Here is an 11,159-nt window from a genome sequence, read left to right as displayed (position 1 = left end):
GAGCCTGATTTAAATACTGCTGCATTATAGCTACAACGAATGAATGTACATTCAATGAATGTCTAGAACAGATCTCAAGAGCTGTGTGTTCTGTATCCATTTTACGTAGTGGCACAAACTCACCATTCTTGGTCTCTTACTAGGCACATGAAACTCATTCAAGGTGTGGGAACTATGCTTGTGGGTGTTAGCACTGTCCATGACAGGAAAATGCTCATGTCTGTTTACCATCCCACCCCTTGTCTGTGTGCCTTGTCAGTGCAGCTGGAAACTTGACTTTGTTTACTCTGCAGCTTGAGAGGAAGAGAGTGTCTAGACCAAAGAATGACTGTGAGGTTCTTGGCATTGTCAGAGCATGGACCTCATGCTTTTCCGGGTCTGAGATAAACTTGAAACAGACCTGGGATGAGAATGCCATAAGCACAGCATGCTAATTGCATGAGAAAGACAGACATCCAGTCCAGAACGATGGACGCAAAGGTCACTCGTGGCTTTAAATATCTGAAATGAGGAAAGAATTATTTATTTCCCTTCTTGTTCGGACGCTGACACAAATTGTAGATAAGGCCAAGAAAAACACAAAGCATCCAAATATTATGAACCTCAGCCATGTTCATCATATACAAGATATATCACATACAACATTTGGCTTGAGTAACCTTGAGAAAAACTGTTGAGCAATTTTGATTTGCTCAAATATTTATGAAAAATCAACTTTGCATAAAATAAGTTTATGCAAAAGATTATTTAGACATGTTGATTCTTTTCCTTCCTTCCTTTTTCATTTTTTAATTCCTTCATATCTACCTACCTTCCTTTTTTTAATCAGAGAACAATCTGAAAACAGTTCCCTGCTACCAAAGGTTATCCAGTTGGGTTTCCAGAATTTGGGGAATCATAGAGGCAAACAAGCTATAATACATTGGATAAGCCTTGTCATGGTAGAACCACCTTCATGATCACGGTATCCCCACTGTCAGGTAAACATCGATTGTTTTAAGAACTCCATAAGAGAATACTGCATCTACATCACTTCCATTATACTTTCCCAATCCCTTCTGTGCCCTTCTACTTCCTCCCTAATTCATAACCTCTCCTTTAATTATTGCACACACACACCAGAGAGAGAGAGAGAGAGAGAGAGAGAGAGAGAGAGAGAGAGAGAGAGAGAGAGAGAGAGAAAGAGAGAGAGAGGAGAGAGAGCACCTACTGAGCCCACAGCTATTATTTTTTAAGTGATTTCACCATTTTGTTATTTTTAGATAAAAACCAGAGAGTTTAGTTCTCAGCTTTTGAAAAGCCTAAGTTTTCTTCTCAGAGTTAGGATATTACTTAATATATTCTAATGGTTATTTAAAAGGAAAGATGTGGAGCCAGTGAGATGTGCAGCATGTAAGGAGGTAAGTTGCAGTGGAAACTGGTAAGCTGTGGTTGATATCCAAAACCTATCTGGAAGAGGATGAAGCTGAGTGCTTCAGGTGGTCCTCAGCCTTTGATGCACTTGTGCTGTTCCATGTGAAACAGACATACAGATGTAAAATGAATATTAAATATAGCATTATAAAAGTATAGATTCTGTTCTCACACATACCTTTACTCCATTTAACACTTGTCAAGAAAAATTCTAAACACTGTTACTTTTCATTTATAAGTTTACGCATGTTCATATCAGTGATTGTGTTAACTATACTTTCCACTGCTGTGAAGAAATACCTAATAGACAATATTTAATAGGAGAGACTTACTTTCGGTTATTGTTTTAGAGCCTTTAGTCCAGATGCAGCAGGTCACAATGCTTTGGGCTTTGGGTGAAAGAAAACATCATGGTGACAGGCGACTATGGCAGATGTCACTTCTCACTGACAGTCCAGGAAAGAGAAGGAGGAAGGGACTGAGAAAACTGCGTACCTTCGCAGGAAGTGGCCCCATTTCTTCTGTCCAGATATGGCATCATGTTATGAATGAATCATGGGTAACCCACTGGTTAGATCAGAAACCTCTGGACTCTACCATCTCTCTGACTGGATCCACCAGCTGAGGACAAGCTTCCAAGTGCTACATTTCTAAAGAGCCATTTGCATCCAAACCACACGTGTTATTATTGATCTGGTAATTTTCCTTGTTATTTATTTATTTAATCACTACTATGCATTTTTTAGAATTTATAAAGACAATGTCTTGCTGTGAAATCGAGGCCAGTCTGGAAGTCACTTTACAGACCCAGCTGTCCTTGACCCTGTTCTGTACCTCTTAAATCTGCCTCTGGGGGATGGGTAACAGCTGTGTGCCCTCACTCTTGATGATGGCCTTTTGTCTTAAATATTATTAGCATGTTTGCATAAGCAACCTACAGAACTTTAGTTAATCCTGGATAGATCTGTTGTAGGAAATCCTGTATACACGTGACTTTGAAATTGGAGTGTGTTTGTGGTCATGTCCTAAGTAGGAATGGGCACACCATGCTGGGATAGGATACACTTATTTTGCTACTATGGCAGAAAACATAAAATGTACATTAGTGGGAGATGCTGAAGCACATGTGATAGGCAATAAACTTTAATTTTTGAGAGTTCAGACATATGTAACACTATTCCATCTTGCTAAGAGGAGACACTGTGCCCTTCTGTGCATAGAATTCTGTCTGAGGATGTCTGTTAGAGATACTCAAAACATCATGAATAGTGTAATTTTTATTGCAGATACAGTATGAAGACAAGAGGGCTGAAGCTGGTGTCATAACTTTGATCACACAAGACTGTCAGGAATCTAGTGTGCTTGTTTTATTACATGGGTAAGTTCCAAGATGAGACTAACTTCATGGTCACAAAAGACACTATGGCACCTTTGCAACCAGCAGGAAGGATAAAGAAACTATGAACACATGCAGTAAACATATGCAAACTCCTCTATTTCTTGAGCTACCAACTAATACAGCTCTTTATAATCTACCTACATTGTTACATTCTGTGGGAAACATATTTCTCTCTCACCCTCCTTTGATTATGTTCTTACATGATCAAAGTGGAAATTGTATAAATAGGAGAACATTGTAGCTCTTGTGAGACTCTGGACAGTCAATGGATCTACATTCCTTTGAGAGACCTACAGAATATCCAGGTTTTCTGCAAACCTTACAAAACCTTCCCTTTCCTCCTTGTGTCAACCAAATCAGACTTATGTCTGGCTTTTATGTGTTTTCTTACAAACACCTATTCTGGCCCCTGACTTTTTTTGTATCCATAATTTCCTTTCTTCAAAATTTCTCAAAAATTCAGAGTCAACAGTCTCTCTGCTCTATGATGGCCTGTTTTTCTTATGTATTAGGAACATACTCCTCTAAGCAATATACAGAACTTTTTATCTAATCCTGCATAGAACTGTAGGAGGAAAGTTCTGTATACACATGGTTTTGAAAGTGCATGTCACCTCAACATGTTTACTTGCAAGGTGCCTTCGGGCATCAACTTACTGCAAGCTATAAAAGTGTGTGTAGGTGGAGGGTGGGAAACTTCCTCATATTGATGAGAAAGTTTGACTCTAGGAGTTATATTCAATCAGTCCAAATTTATTTTTTGAGGTAGGGTCTTTCTGGATGACTGGCTAGCAAACTCAGGGATCCTCCAATACTGGGGTTCCAGGTACACCACCATACATACAGCGTGGACGTTATTGTGTATGATGGGAATAAACTGGGGTCCTCATGCTTTTGGAGCAAGCACTGTAATAATGAGGCCTCTCTCCAGCCCTTGTTCGTCTTTAATTAGGTAAATTGTCTTCGCAGTCCATGTGTCACTCTCTAAAATTCATTTCTTTTCCTTTTGCTATATGAGCACTGTCTCCTATGCTGTTTATTCCTCAGGAACAAAATTCTTGCCAGGCTTGGGCTAACTACTTGTTGCATATCAAATGGTGGATGAAGATATTAATGCAATAAATTTTATGTAAAACATCTGCAAACACATATGCTCATATCTGGATGCATAGGAGAGGACATATTTCACAATACAGGGTTGTAGTTGCCTTTGGACGGACAGCTCACTATCCATCCAAAGACTTTCCTTCCAGGTTGTTCTTATATAAATTCTTCCAAACACTTGAAAATATTATCCTGGAAAATAATATAATTTTCCATGCATTAAACACTACTACTATTTATTGTCCTTGAGAATCTATTCTAAAGCCCTGGGGATTTTCATCCTAGCTTTATACTTTTGTGTTTTTTAGGAGCAGGTGAACTACAGAGTTAAATACTTGTTTAAATGAACCATAGAAGATAAAGATGCCCTAATTTCTACTCCTATTAAATTAGATTATCATAATTCAATAATAGATTAAGGCTTCTTCTCTAGTCATTTCCCAATATACACAAATATTATTCAGTTGACACATTAATGGTTTAATACATAATTTCTTATCACTATTCTTTAAACTATCATTTCTTTCCTTAAAACAAACCCTAATATCACTTGAATTGATAGATTCCTTAATTCAGTTTTTTTTTTATTTCCCATCTTCTTTACCTTCTATTTTTACAGAGGTCTTTCACACACTTTACTAAACTGTATTTGCTTTATTTTAGAAGTTACTAGGGTTTTCTGTTGTTTATTATTTTTTTAAATACTTATTAACTTATTCTTGAAAATTTTGTATATGAAACACCATACCTACCCCCCATTTATCCTTACAACTAACCCCTAATTTTCCAAGCTGACTTCTCCCAGTTCCCAAATTCATGTCCTTGTTCTGTTGTTTCTAATAGCCTACTAACTTCAATTATCTCTGCCCAGGTGTAAGAGTGATGTTTGCTCATATTTGAGATACTAGGATAAAAAGCAATGCATGGTTTCATTTTGATTGCTTAAGAGAGTTTCTCAAAACAAAGAGGTATGTCAATCAAGCAAGCAAACAAGAAAGCACTCAAGTTTGAGGAAGAATTGCTGTTTTATGTTTTTTCACTACTGGCCACTTCATCTCTATAACCATACCTTTGACTTATTCTTGTCCTGTGTTGTTTTTTTCAACAAAATCTCATTTTAAAAAAAATTAACAACAAAGACTTGGGAGCCAGATGCTGGGGTTAAAGCCTGCTAGCTCAGAGAGGCAGAGAAAGCACCCAGCTGACATTCTTCCAGACCTGTCATCCCAGGAGACAGTTCTTCTTGTCTACACCATGTTAAAAACCCTTCACACTGAATGTCCCTCCCTTCTACTTCCTGTGTGTCTCTCTATACATCCTCCTGACTTTCCTTTACTTATTTCTCTATTTTTTTCCTCCCTATGTTTAGTCCATGACAAATGGTTGCTTATTCTGCCTTTTGATTTACAGTTGATTTTATTTAATTCTGCTTACAATAAACAGAAAGCTTTTGGATAAGGTGTTTGCTAGAGTTGAGCCACTCTACAACTAAAAACACATTTTTACAGTAAATAACACAATCTCAGGTTCAGGTATAATCAAATATCCTGTACCTCTGTGTCTCTGCCTCTTATAATTGATCTTCTAGGAGGATATTACCTTTAGTAGTATCCATGTTCCTCTTCTGGAAAACCTTTCTAACATCTTTTTGCATTATCATCACACTTATTACTATTAGTATTATTATTAATTACTGTCAACTCAGATTTTACATATGTAAGAGTAACTATATGTCTTGAGCATCATTTAGATACTCTCTTTATGCCATTGTGTTTTGAAAAAACATGTAGCACAAGTTGGCCTCAAACATTTGCAAGATGGGGAAGAATGACATTGACATTCTGACCTTCTGCTTTTGTGTACCACATTCTGGGATTTCCAGTGTATGTGCACCCACACCCAGCTCTTGCAAGGCCAGGAAGTAAACACATGGCTTTCTTCATATTTCCCAATGTTCTACCAACAAAGCTAAGATATTAACACTTTCCTATTTGTGTGTCTTGATAACTCTAGTAGATTATAAATACTTAGTGAGCAGAACTCTTTAGTTCTTTTTTTCCTGGTTCTCAAATATATATATATATATATATGTATATATATATATATATATATATATATCCTGTCAGTTTCTCATCACCTGAAATGTCTATATAAGCATGCCTATTAAGGCCACCTCAACTGGATCATTTTGGACCCATTTTCCTTCTCATTCATCATATTAACCCAGCTACCTGATATTTAAACAAAATGTCTGCACTTAGTTTTTCACTGTTTAATATGATGTTAATATCATAATAGCTTCAATGATAAAATTGATAGTGCCAAGAGGCTTTGTCAGCTGAAGGAGACTTGGGAACATGGAATTAGTCACTGCAAAACACAAAGAGGCTGTTAGTAAGATAGAAATATCATTTTGGAGCTGGACAGGATGCCAAAGACTAGGATGTCTCCTGATCGTACATTCCTAAGCAATCAAAAGACACAGAAGACAGTCAAGGGGGAGCTTTTGTTGAAGCCTAGACAACCATTGTATCTTGCAAGAAGAACCATTGAGATGGGGAATGGAAAAAGGGGACAGTCCCATAGAATTTTAGAGTCAATGGTCTTATATTGAGGCAAGCGTGAAAACAGTGTTCTATCCAGGACACATCCCAGGATCAATCCAATAATTAAATTATTTAATTATTATTGATTTAATGGGATAGATAGTTAAAGGTTATTCTCTGTGAACCCCAAATCAAGGTGGGCGTTTGAGAAAGGAGGTAGATAATCAAACCAATTAACAATAGTTGGGGCCAAGTAGGGCTTGCTAATTGAATTTAACTCCCACTTACTCTTTAGCTTGTTGTCAGGTTAGGGTCAGGCAATGCTTTAGTTAATTTCTCTATAAGCCAGTGGTTCTCAACCTGTAGGTCTCATCAGATAAACTGCATATCAAATATTATTGTTCATAATAGTAGCAAAATTAGAATTATAAAATAGCAATTAAATAATTTTGTGGTTGGGGATCACACAACTTGTGGAGCTATATTACAGTGTTGCAGTGTTAGGAAGGTTGAGAATCACCTCAAGCCCTCTTAGGACTGCTTGCTACAAAGTGAGTGTTTGGAAATTTTAAGTTGGCTCTTTGAGAATCTGCTTTCTGCAGTAGTGCCTAAACTTCTTGCTTACACTTGATAACATGATACTCAAGGAAACTATGACTAGAAAGATGTTAAATCATGATGACAAGGCTTTTGAAATACCAACTGTGGAAATGGAGCATTGTCAGGTCCAACATGGCCAAAGAAAAGACCCTATAACACAGTTCTTGCCCCTGGAGCAGAGCCAGCTAGGCAGAGTGCTTATGGTTGCTGTAGACATAAGGCTTGTTTGCATAATAATGTAGATATTCTTATGTTCCTTGGAATATTCTCTCTTTCAAGTTTACCAGGGAGTACTATCCCTGCCAAGGTTAATGACACCATGACAAACAGAAGCAACATGAGTCCAGGAAGTAAGAATGTGTCTGGTGTTCTTAGTAAAGTGGTAATGTTGTAACTTTCAGGACAGCCCTAAGGCTGTGGGAAAGAACTCTGAAAAAGAATATATAAACAAGACTTCTCAACTATGCAAAATATAAGGATGCAATATAAACTGAACAAATTTTAAAGAATAGAAAGAGCTGCATTAATGAGTTAGTATAGGGAAAGGAATAGTTAAAAAACAAGGCTCATGGTTCAAGCAGTAGAGGTACCAGGAAGTGAGGGAGTAGTGATATCAGGACAGGATCCAACACAGCTACCTTAATGTTTGTTTATCCAAAGGCAGGGAGTTCTCTGAGCTTAAGGTCAGTCTACAGAGCAAGTTCCATGACAGCCAAGCTTAGGTAGTGAAGGAGAAATCAGAAACCTCACTTTTTCACATAAAAATAGCCTCTATGTCTAGATTTGGCAACCACAAGCTCTGTGCCCAACAAACAATATAGGATTTGCTATGTTAAAAATGTACTTATTGTACTTGTTGATTCTTTTTCTAAGAATCAAGGGGCTAAAAAAATAAATAAATAAAAATTAAAAAAAGAATCAAGGGGCTAAGGTCTTAAGATGCTGATTCACAAGATAATCAAATGGGAATCTGGGACAAATTACTGAATTGATATGCAAATAAAAGACTGGATTTTGGTGTTCAGTAGCTGAGCTATCTATACAGCTATCACAGCTTTTTTTTACATTTTTTCCTAGCAGGTTTTCTGACTCTGATTGGAAACCCAAAAGCTATCCTGTGAGCTATTACAGCTCTTTTAGAATCTTTCTAGCAGGTTTTTCTGACTTTGGTCAGACAACCCATAAGCTACCTTGAGAGCTATCTCTAGCAGACCACACAACTGTCATCCTGCACTCATCACTGACTTTAAGTCATTTCTTCCACTGCTTCCAAAAACCCCTTCCTCAAGACCCTTTCCAAAGCTGAGGCAGTTCCTCAGCAGAGCATCCAAAAAGAAGATGGAGTAAGAGAAGGGGAGTAAGAGAAACTTCTTGGTGGTTCACAGGAGTGGCAGGGCTACTAGAGCCATCTAATAGTCATTGAATCCAGGTATCAGCTCAATTACCACAAATTAAATAAGAAAATTATTTTTATCCCCAAGGAGAAAGTCAAAAATTAAGGTTGAGTTATAAATTAAGCTTTAATTTATCATCAGTTCACCAAAATAAAGAAAAAGAATTATCAGATTTCTCTAGCTTGCAGCCTTTCACTATGCTGTCAGTCTATGGAAAATATGATGCTGAAAATACAAAGAAAAAATGATATTTATTAGGATTAGACATGCCTGTAAAGTAGACTGTGATAGAGTTAAAGAGAGAAAGAGGCTTGTATGTCAAATATGTCAGAGGCAGAAATAAGTATGTCCATTACAATAAGTAATTTATTCATCATTGCTATTTTATTGTGCAGTGCTTGATAAGATGATTTGACTGACTGCAAGCACATGAGAACATTTGATATGTTAATTAGACATCTAAAAATCAAGTAGGCTTATGCTAGAGTCCCATATTATCATTTCTCTTAAGATTTTTCATATCAAAGTAATACTTAAACAATTTTATAGTATTTTACTATAAAAATTAACTTAAAATATTACTATATTTGTAAGTTATTTTTTAAAGTGACTATGAAAATACACAAATGTTTCTGTTCTGTTAAAAACATGTTACGTGTGTCTGACATAAAATTATACTTTAATATATTTATGTTTATATATAAATATAATATATATTATATATTGTATATTTTGTATCATTTACCTTTTAGCTTGTGGTCTTATTAGGGTCAGGCAATGCTCTGATTAATTTCTTTCTAAGCCAGTAGTTCTTAATCTGTGGGTCTTAGCAGTTATCCTACATATCAAATATTCACATTATTATTCACAAAAGCATCAAAATTACAGTTATAAAGTAGTAATGCAATATATAATATGTAAGTATATTAAATAAATCACATAAAATATATCATATATATGTATATATATATATTCCATCAATTTTAGATGAAGTTAGGGTAAGGGACATGGGAAGGGTTAGAAGAGGACCTGAGAGGGATGGGAGAAAGTTATAAACTTTTTCAGCTCTCTTATTCTCTTATCCTTTTCCTTTTATTAATCATACCTTTAAAATCTTAATTAACCTTTCAATAAAATTTAAAACTTTTAAAATATATTATTCATATCTCAAATATAGTATTAAGATATTTTATGTTTTCTGAATATAAATTGAGCAATGATGTATTACTATTTGTTGAATTTTCTTCATTAAGATGTTTGAAAGGCAAGTATTTATCCTTTATTCTTAGGAAGAGTCACTCCTTGTTCCAGAGAGTTGTGTTGAAAATAAGTGAATTCTTTTGAAATGGAAAGTTTAAAAATCATTTAACTTGTTCCTCATACTCTATTGACTGTAACCTGTAAAAATTTTCAATTACCATTAAATTCTGCTGGCCATTTTAATTATGAACTTGACACAATCAGAAATTATATGGGAAACTGTCTAGATCAGGCAACCCTTTAGGTATGACTATGGATGACTTTCCTGGTTATTTTAGGGTGCAAAGACCCATGTACTATGGATATCATTTCCCAGGCAGGGATTCTGACTTGTGTAGGAATGGTGAGTGTGCCATGTGCACAAGCATTCAATGCATCTATTCTCTCTGCTCCTGACTGTGGATGTGACTAGTTGCTTCAAGAGCTGACTGCCTTGTATGTAACTTGTTTTCTTCTTAACATGCTTTTGTCAAGCTTTGTTATCACAGTATTCAGATAACATTAAGAGAAGTTTTTATCAAAAGAGAGATAAATAATGTGTAGGTGGAATGAGGCTCATTCCTCTCTATAGGCATCTGTCTGTGTGGACAAGACTAAGCCCACCAATCCCCATCCCTTATCCTCTGGCAGATGGTACATGACACTGACCTTAGTCATTCTCTACAGTGAAAAATGGAAACTAGCTAATGAATTGCCAATGTGCTGAGCCATCTGGTCTTTCACGGTGGATATTTTAATGCCACTCATAGATAATTTATTGGCCACCTAGTTCTATGTATTAAAGACTGAATGACCAGACTGACCTGCAAATGCCCTGGGCTGTACACAGGAAAGTATTTTCAAGTGATTCATATGAAATATGTGCACTCTGCCTTGTAGAAATATGTGTAGTCATCACATATATTTTCTTCCATGGAAATGAGGCAGGGACAGAGTATAAATAGATCACGCATGAAATCAAATAGCAGATTATTTATAATTATCCAAATTAGTATAAAAATGATTTTACCACATTAATATGAGTTTGAATCATAATTTTATCACATGTCCATTATTGTAGTAAGGTAGGAGTGGAAAACTCAAGATCATATTTAATCACCAAAACCCATAGCAAGCTTTTTCAATATATATTGAAGTTTTTCCTAGTTGCTTAATTTTCCAAATTCTAGGTAACAGGTCTCTAAAGGAGGGAGCCCTTCTGATAGGTATGGTGTTTGTGAGCATGTGGGCTGGTTTAAAGTTGTAAATGCCTCAAATTGATGCTCATTTATAAGAAACTTATTGGTAAGTTCCTTACCTTAGAGGTGATTGAAGCGGCATCTTCTGCTTAGCACTCTACAGGTTAATTGTCCTAAAGACTCACCTTAGGCTCAAAGGAATGGACCTATGATTTTGGTCCAGAACCTACAAAATTATGAGCTAAGTGAAATATACTTTATTTTC

The 11,159-nt window shown here is 36.0% G+C and overlaps 2 non-coding genes across 2 annotated transcripts; one reads left to right on the top strand and one right to left on the bottom strand.

Moving 5' to 3' along the window:
• Window positions 1–826: 826 nt before the first annotated feature.
• LOC116095161 lies at window positions 827–988 on the bottom strand. Its single transcript, XR_004120483.1, has one exon. It is a non-coding gene; the product is annotated as a U1 spliceosomal RNA (small nuclear RNA).
• A 7,194-nt stretch (window positions 989–8,182) lies between these two features.
• LOC116095180 lies at window positions 8,183–8,245 on the top strand. The gene has a single exon (XR_004120500.1). It is a non-coding gene; the product is annotated as a U7 small nuclear RNA (small nuclear RNA).
• Window positions 8,246–11,159: the final 2,914 nt, after the last annotated feature.

This window comes from Mastomys coucha, unplaced genomic scaffold (genome assembly GCF_008632895.1).
Source record: "Mastomys coucha isolate ucsf_1 unplaced genomic scaffold, UCSF_Mcou_1 pScaffold17, whole genome shotgun sequence".
Taxonomy (NCBI): Eukaryota; Metazoa; Chordata; class Mammalia; order Rodentia; family Muridae; genus Mastomys; species Mastomys coucha.
The sequence above is the reverse complement of the archived record's forward strand: the minus strand, read 5'-3'. Positions and strand labels throughout refer to the sequence as shown.